General features: G+C 40.3%; 1 protein-coding gene and 1 pseudogene across 6 annotated transcripts in view; one reads left to right on the top strand and one right to left on the bottom strand.

Moving 5' to 3' along the window:
• Positions 1-17,007, bottom strand: part of ADAMTSL1 (ADAMTS like 1) — a 1,062,044-nt gene that overhangs the window by 320,270 nt on the left and 724,767 nt on the right. The gene's annotated exons all lie outside the window — the stretch shown is intronic.
• Positions 6,395-7,236, top strand: LOC108176468 (AH receptor-interacting protein-like; annotated as a pseudogene).

The raw sequence follows: 17,007 nt of genomic DNA, 5'->3' as shown, positions 1-17,007 counted from the left end.
ATTGACTTGTTGAACCATGTATGCATGCAAGTCATCTTGAGCGACATAATATAAAGAAACTAAAGAAGAGTAAAATGTGTTCTCTTCCAGCTCTAGCTGGTTAGATGGCCATGAAATATAAGACAAAGGAAGCCAGAGAAAAATAGGTGCCAAAACAGGGGAAAGAAGGTTAGCTGTCTTGGGGAGGTCACTGAAGGACTCACTGCGGTGCCTCGGGAAGAGGCTGACCTTAGAGCTGGACAGCAAAGCCCTTCCCAACGCCTCCAAATGGAATCACTGGGTTCCTCCTGTGTGCACCCATTGTGTCTGTACTTGTACTTGCATTGCCTGTTTATGCACTTGAATGTTTTGTTACCTAGAAGGCTAGAGAGAAGTCAGAATGTGGGCATTCCTACCATCAGTTTCTTGTTTACCAGGGCTAAGGAGATGGTCCTGAGCTTTTCAGAACCTTCTCAGATAAGGTAACTATTGGTTTACTTGTACTTGCCTAGCATTAGTATGTGATCAGTAAAAAACTTTGTTGAGTAAATGAATCAACAACAGGAATCTCTAAATTTCATTAAAATGGTAACAATATCACCCCATACAGCTTCCTGTGAGGATTAAAAGTGGTAACACGTGTGCAATACAGCACAGTGCCTGGCACATAAGTACTCAGTGAATACCAGCTCTTATATTAGAAACTCTTAACTCTCTTACAGAGAAGAAAATTGATGCTTCATTTAGTACATGATCACACAGATAGTAAGTTCTGAGCCAGATTTCAAACTTATATTGTCTGATTCAGTCCAAATTCAAGCCCAAAGTGTGCACTGCTAATTATAGTAATTTATTTTGGAATAATTTCATCACTATAAGACCACATACTTCTTAGGTACAGAATATCATTACACTCATTTTCATATTCCTTAAGCTGAATTCAGGTCCACATGACAATCTAGTTTAAAAATCACTTGAACCAGGCGCCAGCACTGTGGCCTAGGAGGTAAAGCCATTACCTGTGATGCTGGCATCCCACATGGACACTGGTTTGTGCCCCAGCTGCTCCACTTCCAATCCAGCTCCCTGCTAATGGACTTGGGAAAGCAGCAGAAGATGTCCCAAGTTCTTGTGCCCCTAAACCCATGTGGGAGACCTGGAAGAAACTCCTGGGTCCTGGCTTTGGACTGGCCCAGCCCAGCTGCTGCAGCCATTTAAGTGAACCAGCATAATGAAGATCTCTCTCTCTCTCTCTCTCTCTCTCTCTCTCTCTCTTTTTCTCTCTCTCTCTCTCACACACACACCCACACCCACACACCACACACACATATTCTGCCATTTAGATAAAAAAATACATTAAAAAAAAAACAGATTGAACCTACTTGGGCCTCAAATATCTTAAATGCAAAATGGAAGGATTAAACTGCAAGATTCAGAATTCTCTTTCCATTTCAAAACTATTTTCTGTGAAATCACTCAGTGAAAAAGGCAGCATCAATTAATATTCAGCATAGCTGCATGAATAATGCTTCTTTGAGAATTTACTACACTAGGGAAAATATCTTCTGAAATCCAAACCTACCAGAGAACTCCAAAAAGTTTGTGGAAATATGGAACTAAAAAATAAGTTAAGGAGGCATTTGGCACAGTGGTTGACATCATTTGAGAAGTTCAAATCTTGGCTATGATTCCAGTTCCTGCTTCCCTCTAATACTCAACCTGGGAGGCAACAGATGATGACTCAAGTACTTGGGTCTCTGCTACCCACGTGGGAAACTTGGATTGAGTTCTGGGCTCCTGGTTTCTGCCTGGCCCACCTCCAGCCACTGAGGCATGTGAGAAGCTAATCAGCAGATAGAAGATCTCTCTTTGCCTTACAAATGAAATGAAAAAAGTTAGAAAGCTATGTTTACTTTGGTACAAAACTATTTTGAAATACATGCATAGTTTTTTGAAAATATGCATTTTCCATGAAGTTTTAAAAACCCTCTCATATTTACTTTTAGGAGTGAAAAAAGGAATAAAACAGTAACATGTTCAACTTCTGACCTGATACCATTATGCATTCATTCAGCATACACACATTTAAGATCTGCTTTGTGTTAGTTTCCAAATCATTTTTTCATATATAGAAATACTTATGATCAGAAATGAGTTTTTGGAGCAATAATGAATAGAAGGGAATACCCAGTTAGACCAATGGGTTAGTCTCATTAACTGTGTCAAGGAATGATATCAAATCACCCTCACAGCTATTGCAGTCTACAAATTTAGTCCACAGGTTTTTGAGTCTTTTACATTTAAAAAAATCCATCTTGATATAATTAACATAACGGTTTTAATATTTTCACAGAATTGTGAAACCATTATCAAAATCTTCATAGAACAATTTCATCACCCCCACAAGAAACGCTGTACCTATTAGCAGTCTAATTACTCTCTGACTTCCAACCCCAGGTAACCACTAATACACTTTTTGTCTCTATAGCTTTACCTCTTCTGCAGACTTCATATAAATTGAATGACAGGACTCATGGCTGCTATGATTTGAATTTGGCCTCCAAAAGTTTATGTATGAGAAATTTAATTCCCAATCACATACTGATGGTTTTTGAAGGTGGGAGCTTTGGGAAATAACTAAGATGAGGTCATGAGGGTGGGGAACTCAGAATGACATCTGTGGCTTCATAAAAAGAGGATGAGAACTCCAAGGTAGAACACTTGCCCTATCTTGACATTTGATGCCCTTCGCAACGTCATGTTTCAGAAGGCCCTCACTGGATGCTAGCTTCTGCTCTGGAACCATAAGCCAAATAAACCAGTAGCCAAATAAACTTCTGCTCATTACAAATCTATAAGGTATCCAGTCTTAGGTATTTTGTTATGGCAACAGAAAACAGAGTAAGTCAGTAGCCTTTTGTTATTGGCTTCTCTTACTTAACATGATGTTTTAAAGTTTATTATGGAATTATATTTCCTTCTACAAATAGACCAGATCTTATTTATCCATTCATCAACCAATGGTTAGTTGAGTTGTTTCCACCTTTTCACTATTAGGAATACTGCTGTTATAAACACTTAAGTACAATATTTTTTTGTGGTGTGAGTTTATTCTCTTGAGTATATATCTAGGGGTAGAATTACTGAGTCATATGGTAACTATATGTTTAAAGTTTTAGAGCAACTGTTAGAATATATTCCAAAGAAGCTACTATTTTATATTACATTCCTTTTCAAAAAAAGAATGGCTATTTGGTGTGAATATTACAGTAATTCTGATGAAATTCTCTTAGTAATAGGTGATTATCCAAAGAGAGACACAGTAAGTGGAAGCAACATAGTGGATATTTGTTCTTTAGCTATGATTGGTGCAGAAACCTGAGGCTATGGGCACCTTGGAAGCAGGGCTTGAGTCCTTTTTATTGCTATACACCTCAGGGAAAAGCTTAAGTGACCATAGTAAGCCTCAAATATGTGTTGGATGAATGAATGAATAATTCCAAAAAGCCACTGTTCAATAAGTCATTACTTTGTCCAAAGAGAGGTCTGGTCTTTGTTCATGGCTCCTTAGAGGTAATCTGTAAGCCTTTGTAATACCACAACCAGTAAGAATATCTTTCTTTGTCTGGGGGCTGTCAGCCACACCAAATAATCTGTCCAAACAATGTGACCTGTGGTGGAAGTTTTGAGCCACATGATATCAACTTGGCCTTTTGGAGGCAATGTTAACTAAGGTCAGCCACTCAGATGGTTGGTGAGCTTGAGCCCCAACAAAAACTCTGGACACACAGACTCATGTAATTTCCCTGGTTGGCAACACTCTAAGGCATACTGTCACACTTTGTTGCTGAAGTAAATGCTTTCTACACAACTGAACTAGATATTGTCTTGGGAACTCTCCTGGACCATGCTGTATGCACCTCTTTCTGTGGCAGATTTTAATAAGTATTTGTGTGTGTGTATGTGTGTATGTGTGTGTAATAAGCTGTAGTACAATGGCTTTCTGTGATTTCTGTGGGTCCTTCTAGTGAATCACCAAAACTGAAGGTGGTTTTGGAGATTCTTAATGAAGTTGGTATCACAAGTGAGGGTAGTCTTAGAAACTGCCAAACTTGTAGTTTGTGTAACCACTAATAATGTTAAAATATTATTAGATAAAACTGTTTTACATTCAGTATCCCTATAAAGAAGGAAGCCTGAGAATCCATCATGAAATAAAGCATTATAGGACGAGTTAAGAAAGTTTCCAGTCCTTGTTGGAGAATTCACTTAGTGGAACAAAGAACTCTATAGGGAATGGTGTTCCCTGCTTAAAGTAGTCAAAACTCTATTTTTTAAAAAAAGATTTTACTTATTCATTTGAGAGGTAGAGTTATAGACAGTGAGAAGGAGAGACAGAGAGAAAGGTATTCTTTCTGTTGGTTTACTTCCCAGATGGCCGCAATGGCTGGAGCTGTGCCAATCCCAAGCTAGGAGCCAGGAGCTTCTTCCCGGTCTCCCTTGTGGGTGTAGGGGCCCGAGGACTTGGGCCATCTTCTACTGATTTCCCAGGCCATAGCAGAGAGCTGGATTGGAAGCGGGGCTGCCAGGTCTCGAATTGGTGCCCATATGGGATGCTGGTGCCGCAGGCAGAGGATTAACCTACTGCACTACAGTGCCAGCCCCAGTCAAAACTTTATTAACAAAGAAGTGTGCCAATAACTATGATTCATTACTAGGATATCTTTTTTCAGAATAAAAGCTGTTACATAATAAAAATAATGAAGCTGTGAATTATAGTCTTGGCTTCTTCTAGTTGTATGATCTTCTATGAGCCTGAATCTCCTCAATTTATAATATAGAAATAAATTTATCTCACAGAATTGGCACAAAAGTTGGTGATATGCATGAGTGAATGTTGCAAACCATATAGCACATTTGAAAATTGTTTGTAAGTCAGACATTCTCTGCCCAGTTTGCTTCACTAAATCTTTCTTGAAAAACAAAAATAGATTTTTTCCCCAGTCTATGCTTAATTTGAAAGGAAAGATCAAATGGACATAATTTCAAAAAAGTTTTTTTGTGGAAGCTATAGAAGCTCCCACCTCACAAATTCAATTATCAAGATGAAAAAACTTTTTTTAAAAAAGATTTATTATTTATTTTATTTGAAAGGCAGAGAGAGGGAAAGAGAGAGAAAGAGTTCTTCCATCTGCTGTTTCTCTCCCTAAATGGCCACAATGGCCAGAGTTGGGCAGGGGCCAAGGAGTTGAACCATCTTCCACTGCTTTCCCAGGTGCCTAAGCAGGAAGCTGGATCTGAAGTGGTACATCCAGGAATTATACTGGCACTCATTTGGGATACCAGTGTTGTAGGTAGTAACTTAACATGCTATACCACAACACTGGCCCCAAAATGGAAGAATCCCTTTCATGAAGAGAGATGATACTCAAATAAACAAAGGACCCAACTGAGGTGGCAGAAAGTGAAAATTCTAAGAAATAGTCTCTATGTGATGTCACTTTTTATATCCCTTAATTATTCAAACACAGGTACCTTAAGGAATTTCAAAACACCATATACTAATTTGACTTCAGTTTTCCCTAAAAAAGACAAATAGTTAAATCAACTTGTTACATAACTGGCAAATGGTCATAAAAAAGCTTAACCTTACAAAATTTTAATCATACATAAACAGACCAGTGACAATAGAAAGCTCATGAAAACAAGCTTTTCAATTAAGAAGACAGTTAAGAGAAAGGAAGAAAGGATACAAATTCATTGAGTGAATATCATATGGCAGGATATTGAATTATGCATACATTATCACTGATGAGCATCACTCCTCAACTTAGTATCTCAGTCCTCTCCTATGTTCTACATCCCATGAATGGCAGCATCATACTTCATACAAACTAGAAACCTGGATATCATTCTTAACTCTCAGTTTTTCCTCACATACCAAATTTAGTCAATTACCAAGCCTACAGGTTTTACTTCCCCCATTTCTTTTTAAACTTCTCCTTTTCCCTTCATTCCATCCCCAATCTTTGTCTCTTGTCAGTCTGTTGCCCTCATCATAAAGAACTCTTGCTAAAATAGACACCTTCCTTACCGTTCCTTTCATCAGTTTGAATAGGTTTGGTGGCAGCATTTTGGTGGCAGCATTTCCATACAACATAACTCCAGCCTTCTTAAGGTAACACATGGCTTCATGGCACAGACCCCGGCAACCTCTTTAGCCCTCTGTTCACCCTGACTTCAGTCGTAAGCATTAGTTTGGACCTTTTAGCCAACTCTTCCTTTGAGCATTTACTCACCCTATATCTTAGTTAAAACCCTGCCAATTCACCACAATCTATATTTCTCCCACCGTGGTCCTTACCAGTATTTGAACATATATGTATAGGCCTAAAGACAGTGGTGGGGAAGGAGGATGGCGGATGTCATCACAAGACTCCGGGAGGACCTGAATCCAAAAGTGCACGGGACAGGAGGGCTGAGGACAATTACCCGGCTATCAGAATGGAACCAAGGCCACATTCCGCTACTGGACCCTGCACAGTGCCCACAAGGGCACAGTGCTGGACTGCGCCCGGGGCCCACTGCAAGCCCACGGAGCTCATTGTCGGCAAGAGGTTCCAGCCGCCTGTGTGGGAGACCATCGTGCACACCATGCGCCAGGTCAAGACACCCAGTTAGTTCCTCTGCGACCTCAAGCATGTGCTCCTGTAACCTGTTGGTGGCCAAGAGCCTTGCAATAAGGCACCGGGGAAGGACCCCCTGGAGGGCCAGCAGCAGTGCTAGAGAATGGTGCAGACGCACGAGCACAGCTCCCTGGGCCACGCCGACTCGGACGCCCTGCAGCACAACCCCCAGCCCCTTGTCTTCCACATTGGGATGCTCAAGGTGGAGAGCTCTGGCAGGTACCGCGATGACGGATGAGGAGAAGGCAAAGGTGGTGGTGCTCATCCACCTTCCTGGCTGTGCAGTGAGGGGCAGGCGAAGGAGGCCACCACCAAGTGCCACAACCCCATTGCCTGCTCCAAGAACCTGCAGATGAAGAAACAGCCTGTGTCCCCTGACTGGATCCAGCTGGACCAGCAGATCACACCCCTCCTGCTGAACTACAGCCGGTGCAAGCTGGTGGCCGAGGAGTATTCCGAAGCGCTGGGTCACTGTTCCTCCATCCTCAACAGTACCAGGATAACGGCAAACCTAGTTAAAGCGCAGCCAGGCCCCCGCAGCCGGGTGGAATGCACAGGAGGCCCAGGCTGACTTTGCCAGGGTGCTGGAGCTGGACCCAGCCCTGGCACCCATTGTGAGCTGTGAGCTGAGGATCCTGGAGGAGCAGATCTGGCAGACAAGGCCCACTGCCCCGAGGCATCTCGACCCTACACCATGTACCCCGCCGGCCTTGCCCTGTCCTGCTTCTGTGTATATAAAGGCCTATTTCTCATTCCACAGGAAAACTATATATATATATATAATGTAAATATATGTCATATGTATATACTTTTACTATTTACAAATAAACAGTGATGTATACTAATGTGGGTTGAATTATATGCCCCTAAAACATATCCTTGGTATCTGTGAATATGACCAGATTTGGACACAGTGCCTTTCCAAATGTAATCAAGTTAAGATGAGGTCACACTTGATTTGTGTGGGTCCTAACTCAATATCACTTTACAAGAAGAGCAACGAGACCCAAAGAGGAAAATAACTTGTAAGGACAGAGCATGTGAAGCACAGACACACACAGAAGAGATGGCAGATGGGTGAAGATGGAGGCAGAGATGCAATGATGCTGCCACAGCCAGAATAATGCCTGGAACTGAGATGAGGTTGTTCTGTTCCATCTGTGCTTCTGTGACAAAATGCCTGATCCTGGGAAATTTAGAAAGAACAGAAATTCAAGAAATTAATTTGTTTATGGTTATGGAGTCTGCTAGTTGTGAGGTGCCAGCATCTGTTGATGACCTTTTATCTGTATTGTCCCATGGTGGAAGGTGTGTGCGAGAGAGGGCTGGCGGGGAATGGGGCTGGGGGGAGGTAGGAGGGAAATAGAGAGAGAGAGAGAGAGATATGAATGAATACATTTGTTCATCTTCTACCTCAGTACCCCATCCAGGCCCCAAACTGACGAGATGGCTCCTACCAACATTGAAGATGGGCTTCCTAACTCAGTGCACTAATTCACATCCAACATCTCATGAAAATGCCCTCACGACACAACCAGAAGAAAAAAAAAAGATTCACTTGCCATCTAGACATCCCCCAATCCAGTCAAGTTAACATCTAAAATTAACTACCACAGGCTGGTGCCACAGCTCAATTGGTTAATCCTCCGTCTGTGGCGCAAGCACACTGGGTTCTAGTCCCGGTCAGGGCACCAGATTCTGTCCCGGTTGCTCCTCTTCCTGTCCAGCTCTCTGCTGTGGCCCGGGAGTGCAGTGGAGGATGACCCAAGTGCTTGGGCCCTGCACCCACATGGGAGACCAGGAGAAGCACCTGGCTCCTGGCTTCAGATCAGTGCGGTGCACCGGCCGAAGCAGCCATTGGAGGGTGAACCAACGGAAGGAAGACCTTTCTGTCTCTCTCTCTCACTGTCCACTCTGCCTGTCCAAAAAAAAAAAAAAAAAAAAAATTAACTACCACAGACAATAAAGGCAGTTCTGGCATGGCCTTAAATGGAATTCAGGGACATGTTACTGGACACCGGGAGAAAAGGATCCCAGTTATAAAGTGGCAGAGAACTCGGCTGTTATTTTCTACCACTGGGAGGAAACTAGAACATGTAGAGATAAATGTAGATGTTTGCAAAGATGATTTCTATGGAGAGCATGGAAAGAACACCCTGACTTCTCTTCACTCCTTATAGTTTGTTATGAGTAGAAAGAGATATATTGAAAAATGAACTGTTTAGCGCAAAGATACCAGCGCTTGATAATTTGAAAATTTCTCAACTTATCCAAGTAATATGCTCTGATAATGGAACTAGGGGTATGGACAGAAAACTGTTTGCAAAATAAATTATGTGTGCAAACCATGGGTCCAATCAACCACCTCAGCAGGAGTCGGAATGAAATCTATGTCTATCCGGGAAAAACGGCAAACATCCTCTTACATGGTGGCTTGGACCCCCACAAATTTTGTGAGGCAGACATATTTTCTATGAATTTTATATCAATAGAAATTCTGTCAGTGTGAACTAAGTGGGCAGAAATGGAACAAAATGAGAGAAGAATGAGTCTGAGAATAGAGCCACAAAGGCAACACAGGCTGGCTGGAACCTTCAGACTAAGGCAGGCCTCCTGGACAGTTGCAGAGGATAGACCATCAAGTCACAAGGCCTTAAAATCTAACAGAATGCGTTCTACAGGGCTGCTGATATGCTTAGGACCTATGATCTCTTTTTCTTTCATTTGTTTCTTCTTTTTTGGAGTGGGAATGTCTCCAGTACTTGTTCTACCTCTGTATTTTGAAAGCAGGTAAGTTGCGTTATTTGTTTCACAAGTCCACAGATGGAGAGGAGTGGTGGTGTCCTAGGATGGCCATACTCACATATCATGCATGAATGATTTACATGATGAAACTGGGGACTTGATATTTTGGAGCTAGAATGGATTAAAACTTGTTGGGGTGCTGATGAAGATTTTGCACATGGAAGGAAAATGAATTTGAGAGGCCTAAGAGCAGGCTGGTATGGGTTGAATTATGTACCTAAAAAATAAAAATATAGAGTAAAGTCAAAAGCTCTGATGCTTGTGAATATGAGCTTTTTGGGAAATAGGGTCTTTGCAAATGTGATCAAGATGAGGTCAGAGTCTATTGGCACGAACACTTATAAGGACTGCTGTCCTTGTAAGAAAGGGTGAAGACACAGGCACAGAAGGGAGATTACTACGAGACAACAGAGGGAGGGGCTAGAGTAATGCAGCCCCAAGCCAAAATACCAGGGACTGGTGACAACTCCTTAAGACATTCAGTTAAGAAAGTTGCCCTATAACCAGTTTAGGTTTCCTTCCTTCCTTCCTTCCTTCCTTCCTTCCTTCCTTCCTTCCTTCCTTCCTTCCTTCCTTCCTTCCTTTCTTTCGACAGAGTGGACAGTAAGAGGGAGAGACAGATTGAAAGGTCTTCCTTTTCCGTTGGTTCACCTGCCAATGGCTGCTGAGACCTGCGTGCTGTGACCGGCGCACCGCGCTGGTCCGAAGCCAGGAGCCAGGTACTTCTCCTGGTCTCCCATGGGGTGCAGGGCCCAAGGACTTGGGCCATCCTCCACTGCACTCCCTGGCCACAGCAGAGAGCTGGCCTGGAAGAGGGGCAACCGGGACAGAATCCGGCACCCCAACCGGGACTAGAACCCGGTGTGCCGGTACCGCAGGTGGAGGATTAGCCTATTGAGCCACGGCACCGGCCCAATTTAGGTTTTCTTAACTGTAATGCAAAAAGAGTACAACTGAATGGATTCAAACAGACAAAAAAAAAAATGAAGTCAAACCTATATTTCAGAAACAATTTTCTATTTACAGTGAAGAGGCTATAGTATTGTGACTGTAGAGTGCTTTCCTGTATAATTGTCATATCCCTCCTCTGAGTATAAATTGAGGGAAGCAAGGACTATATATTGTTTTCTCTGTCGATTCATATATTTCTATTATCTAGCACACTAATCATTCCTAAGTAAAAATTTGTTATACACAAAAGAGAAGATTATTGGATTTTTCATAATGCTATAAATTTATCATCCCTGAGGGAAGAGATCTTATTAAACTTTGTATTCTTAGTACCCAACATAGAGCACATTGCTGAAGGAACACATACACAGGTTCAGAAACTAAGTTAAAAATCCAGTATTAGTTAGTTTTAACTGCATCATGCAAAAGGTAGAAAAAGAAAGCCTGGACATTAAATATTTTAAGTCACACCATGCTTCCATGTGGAATTAGATTACACAACCCCAAAGTAAAAATGGCCAACTCCTTGTTTCTGACATCATCACCTCTGGAATAACTGGTGGTCATTTGATACTAGTGACTTAGGTCACAGACAGAGATGGAGAAATAATCATTCCATTCAATTCACTTCAAACTACTCACCACAGGAATTATTAAAATGAAAATAACTTCTTTGTTAAAAGTTTGGCTCATTTTAATGTTGCCAGAATCAAGCATAGACATCAAAACACCAAGATCTCCTTTGTTGCTTATTTCTTTACTGTATTATTCATTTAAAAACAATATTATATAAGGCATTACTTGAAAGAATTCTCCTTTTCCCTTTTGAAATTCTTTATTTTTTGAAATAGAAGTAATATCATAAATATGCAGATTCGTGGTGAAAGAGATGGTTTATAATCAGAATTTTTCTTTTGATATATATATATGTATACAAATATATTCCTTTAATTAGGAAACTAAAACACACACATTTTTCTCTATTTACTTTCAAAATAACCTTCAAAATTATTTTTAATGGCAGAATATGTTCTATCTATAAATTTATGCTACTCTCTACTTATATTTAAAACAGAAAGAGGCTTTGTGCTTTACAACAAATATAAATGGGGTAATTTGGATAATGAAAATAAATGAATAACAGCAGTACTAACAGGGCTGATCCTATTTGTGATGGCTCATTAACTCTGTACAGGATGCAATTCACTGCCCTGGATCAGGAGTTGAAAATGGTATAACTTGGAGCTATTAGCAAAAGATGGCTGCAATAGGAAATTAACAGAAGGTCTGTTCATTCATTGGTAAGTCAGTATCCTTTCTGGATGTATACTTAAACCTTGCATTTAGAAAGGTCATAAGGAGGAAAAAGACAAGGAATGGCAGGAAATAACTCGGATACTACTGATGCTAAGAGCTAGGGTTTATCAAGCTCATGGTAAGCGCTTTACATGTAATCGATGACTTAATATTCACAGATACCCTATCGGGTTTTTACAATCATTAGCCTCATTTTTCAGATGAGGAAAATGAGGCTTAGAAAATTGCTCAGCATCATACAGTAACGAGTGGTGCAGCTTTGAAACCTACCCAAGCAGTATGTTTTCAGAGCTTCATCCTTCCTGCACTCTCCAACAACCGCTTATCTCTGACTTCATCTGGTCTACAGTGATAATGATCTATTATCATTATATAGTGAAGAGAGACACCAGCACAGCCACCCTAGGGACAACTGCCAGAGTCCAGGAGGGAGTGAGGGGATAGGGGAAGTATATTCAGTCAACCTATTGTTTTTGTATCATTAATGACAGAGTTAAAGCCGAACAAAATTTTGACCCCAGGGGCATAAGCTGAAGAAATAACGTCAGGAGCACAGTAAAAAATGCTGATAAACACTGCCACTTCCTGACTTCTAGTTTGCCATGAACTAGCTATGAGATCCTGGGAAAACTGCATAGTTGAATACAGTGATATTTCTCAAGGCTCGACTAGCTGACCTCAAAGGCATTGCTTTCCAAGTGCTGCTCTTTGAAGCACTATTAATGACAGTTCCTGAATTCTGAGGGAAAAAAAGTATAGGATAGTATCTTTCTCATAAGGCAAACTATAAGCGAACTATATTCAACTTAAAAGTCTTTTGTTCTGAAATTAGGTTCTTACTGCCATCTTGCTGTTAACATTTCAAGTATGAATTGATGATGGTGAAAGTGTAAGGTAGAAGATCTCTTGTTTTTAATATCTTTACCTAAGAAAACTTATTCTACTCTGTAAATTTTTAAAAATTTTATTTTTATGTATTTGAAAGGCAAAGATAGACAGACAGACAGACAGACTGACAGAGATAGAGAGCTTCCTTCTGTTGGTTTATTTCCCAAACACTGCCAACTGTCAGGGTTGAGCCAGGCGGAGGCCAGGACCTGGAACTCCATCTCTCACATAGGTGGCAGGAACCCAAGTACTTGAGCCATCATCTACTGCCTCCCAGGATGAACTCTAACAGGAAGCTGGAATTAAAAGCAGAGTTGGGATTTGAACCCAGGCACTCCAACATGGGATGCAGGCATCCTAAGTAGTGACTTAACTGCTGAGCCAAGTGCTGGCTTCTCATTCTGTAATGTGTTTTGAAATGTTATAGGGTTATGAAGTATCATATCGGGAACCCCTACTACTGTAACATTTCCAACTCAGTATTTCTGGGTTTTCTACATTGTCACAGCACTTTACAGTTTGCTAAGCATTTTTATGTGAATTATCTCCTTGGGTGCCCTGTGGTCTGTGAGATGCTCCTATTTTTCACTAATTGAAAAATAGGGAATAGGTTGGGTGATTATGGACATCATAAATAAGAGTGTCAATTGTTAAATCAACAACAGGAGTCACTGTGCACTTGCTCCCCATGTAGGACCTCTGTCCTTAATGTGTTGTACTATGAGAATTAACGATAAAACTAATCTTCACAAAGTACTTTATACTTTGTGTCTGTGTGGGTACAAACTGTTGAAATCTTTAGTCAGTATACGGTTGATCTTTTGTATATAAAGATAGTTAAAAATGAATCTTTTTAACTTTTATTTAATGAATATAATTTCCAAAGTACAGCTTATGGATTACAATGGCTTCCCCCCACCCATAACTTCCTTCCCACCCTCTGTTCTCTCTCCCCTTCCATTCACATCAAGATTCATTTTCAATTATCTTTATACAGAAGATCAGTTTAGTATATATTAATTAAAGATTTCAACAGTTTGCACCCCCACAGAAACATAAAGTGAAAAATACTGTTTGAGTACTAGTTATAGCATTAAATCACGATGTACAGCACATTAAGGACAGAGATCCTACATGAGGAGTAAATGCACAGTGACTCCTGTTGTTGACTTAACAAATTGACACTCTTGTTTATGGCATCAGTAATCAACCTAGGCTCTTGTCATGAGCTGCCAAGGCTATGGAAGCCCCCTGAGTTCACTGACTCTGATCATATTTAGACAAGGCCATGGTCAAAGTGGAAGTTCTCCCTTCAGAGAAAGGTACCTCCTTCTTTGATGACCCGTTCTTTCCACTGGGATCTCACTCGCGGAGATCTTTCATTTAGGTGTTTTTTTTTTTGCCAGAGTGTCTTGGCTTTCCATGCCTGAAATACTCTCGTGGGCTTTTCAGCTGGATCCGAATGCCTTAAGGGCTGATTCTAAGGCCAGAGTGCTGTTTAGGACATCTGCCATTCTATGAGTCTGCTGTGTATCCCACTTCCCATGTTGGATCATTCTCTCCCTTTTTTATTCTATCAGTTAGTATTTGCAGATACTAGTCTTGTTTATGTGATCCCTTTGACTCTTAGTCCTATCATTATGATCAATTGTGAACAGAAATTGATCACTGGGACTAGTGAGATGCCATTGGTACATGCCACCTTGATGGGATTGAATTGGAATCCCCTAGTATGTTTCTAACTCTACCGTTTGAGGTAAGTCAGCTTGAGCATGTCCCAAATTGCACATCTCTTCCCTCTCTTATTCCCACTCTTATATTTAACAGGGATCACTTTTCAGTTAAGTTTCAACACTTAAGAATAATTGTGTATTAATTACAGAATTCAATCAATAGTGTTAAGTAGAACAAACAGAAAAAAATACTAAAAGAGATAAAGTATTAAGTTGTTCATCAACAGTTAGGGCAAGGGCTTATCAAGTCACCGTTTCTCATAGCGTCGATTTCACTTCAACAGGTTTTCTTTTTGGTGCTCGGTTAGTTGTCACCGATCAGGTAGGACATATGATATTTGTCCCTTTGGGACTGGCTTATTTCACTCAGCATAATGTTTTCCAGATTCCTCCATTTTGTTGCAAATGACCAGATTTCATTGTTTTTTTACTGCTGTATAGTATTCTATAGAGTACATGTCCCATAATTTCTTTATCCAGTCTACTGTTGATGGGCATTTGGGTTGATTCCAGGTCTTAGCTTTTGTGAATTGAGCTGCAAAAAACATTAAGGTGCAGACCGCTTTTTTGTTTGTCCATTTAATTTCCTTTGGGTAAATTCCAAGGAGTGGAATCTTAAAAAATGAATCTTAATGAAGAATGGGATGGGAGAGGGGGTAGAAGATGGGATGGTTGTGGGTGGGAGGGTGGTTATGGAGGGAAAAGCCACTATAATCCAAAAGTTGTAATTTTGAAATTTATATTTATTAAATAAAAGTTTTCTATTAAAAAATAGAAAAGAAAAATAGGGCATAGGGAACTTGATAAAGACCATACATAGTTTGTTAAATAATCAAATTCCAACTCACATCTTGACCTTAGATCCTGACTAATCTATAAGTGGTTCATGAATCTGGCCACACAATACAATCCAAAGAGAGTACTTTAAATACATAGAACTATTAATCTAAAATGCCAGGGTTGGGGCCTAAGAATTGTCTTTTAAGAGTTCTCCAAGTGCTTCTGGTAGGAGTCAAATTTGGAGATCATTACTAAATGGGACCAGCATTTGTCCTCCTGCCTTACTCTAAGGAAAAGGAGCCTTGGAACCAGACAGCACTGCATGACCCTGGATAAGTCATACCATCTACTCAGGTCTTGTTTCCTCACCTGTGAAATGAAGATAATGATGTCTAATGCACGGAGTTGTGAATATTCAGAATAAATGTATATTAAGTTGTCATTCAAATATTATACATGGCAATGATTCTCAAATTTCCCAGAATTAAATTTACAACAAATGGAGGTAATCCACTTATTTGTGACCTTGGGATAATGTCCAGGTCTCATTTTTCTACTCTGTGAAATAGAAGATCTGGTAACTGCTAAGCTATCTTCTGGTTCTAAAACATCTAAAGTTCTATGTTTCTATTAAAGAGTTCCCAAATAGTTTTGAGGAAGTGGTTCTTAGTAGAGGTACAGTGTATATCAGAAATTTCATGGTAAAGATGGAATTTTAAAGTATGTTTATTTTGGTGCAAAACTTCTAAAAATCCATGCATAGTTTTTTTCATAATATAGATTTTTTTTTGGACAGGCAGAGTGGACAGTGAGAGAGAGAGACAGAGACAGAGAGAAAGGTCTTCCTTTGCCGTTGGTTCACCCTCCAATGGCCGCCACAGCTGGCGCACCGTGCTGATCCGATGGCAGGAGCCAGGTACTTATCCTGGTCTCCCATGGGGTGCAGGGCCCAAGGACTTGGGCCATCCTCCACTGCACTCCCTGGCCACAGCAGAGAGCTGGCCTGGAAGAGGGGCAACCGGGACAGAATCCGGCACCCTAACCGGGACTAGAACCAGGTGTGCCGGTGCCACAAGGCGGAGGATTAGCCTAGTGAGCCGTGGCACCGGCCAATAATACAGATTTTTTTTTATCCTTTTTGACTAGCCCTTGTATTCAACAAATATAATTGAAATAAATTGGTACTTATGAATGGTAAGTCTTATGCTATGCTATCATTTTCTATCAAGGCATAACTATATCTAAATCTAAATATTTGCTTCTTTTTCATGTATAAGTTACAGATGCCTAGGCTCAAAAATATTTGAAGCATCTCACAAAAAATTATAATGAGACAAAAATAAAGCCAGAGAAATGGCTAAGAATTAACAGCAAATGGGGTAGAAAGGAAAGAAAAGTGGAAAATAGAGCAGGGAAATGACTTTTTTTCTGAAAACTAGGAGAAGCTGCTCACAAAAACCGCACATTTAAGTTAGCATTACGATTTCTGACTGTGTTTTAAAATACGTGAAAGTAAGGGTTTTCTTATTGTTTTCCATCAAAGGCTGAAAATACTAATCATTGATATAAAGAGCCAACCTAAATGAAGGTTTTTTTTTCCTAAATAAAATGGGATTTACATGTTTAAACCCTTTTGGAGATAATGATGGATACTCTAACTTCAAGTAACTAATTTCACTCATATTCTTCAGAAAAAATGCATATATTTCAATATTCCATCTTTATTCCTCTATCATCTTGTTACCCTCTGCTCCTCCATTTGTTTTATAAAATTCACGAGTTTCAATCATGAAAACACAGGCTATGATGGTTATAGTGGAAAGGATCTAAAATTATACCCCTTATAAATTCAAAAGAGGTTGCAGTAT

This window comes from Oryctolagus cuniculus, chromosome 1 (genome assembly GCF_964237555.1).
Source record: "Oryctolagus cuniculus chromosome 1, mOryCun1.1, whole genome shotgun sequence".
Taxonomy (NCBI): domain Eukaryota; kingdom Metazoa; phylum Chordata; class Mammalia; order Lagomorpha; family Leporidae; genus Oryctolagus; species Oryctolagus cuniculus.
This window is presented reverse-complemented; position numbering and strand designations above follow the sequence as displayed.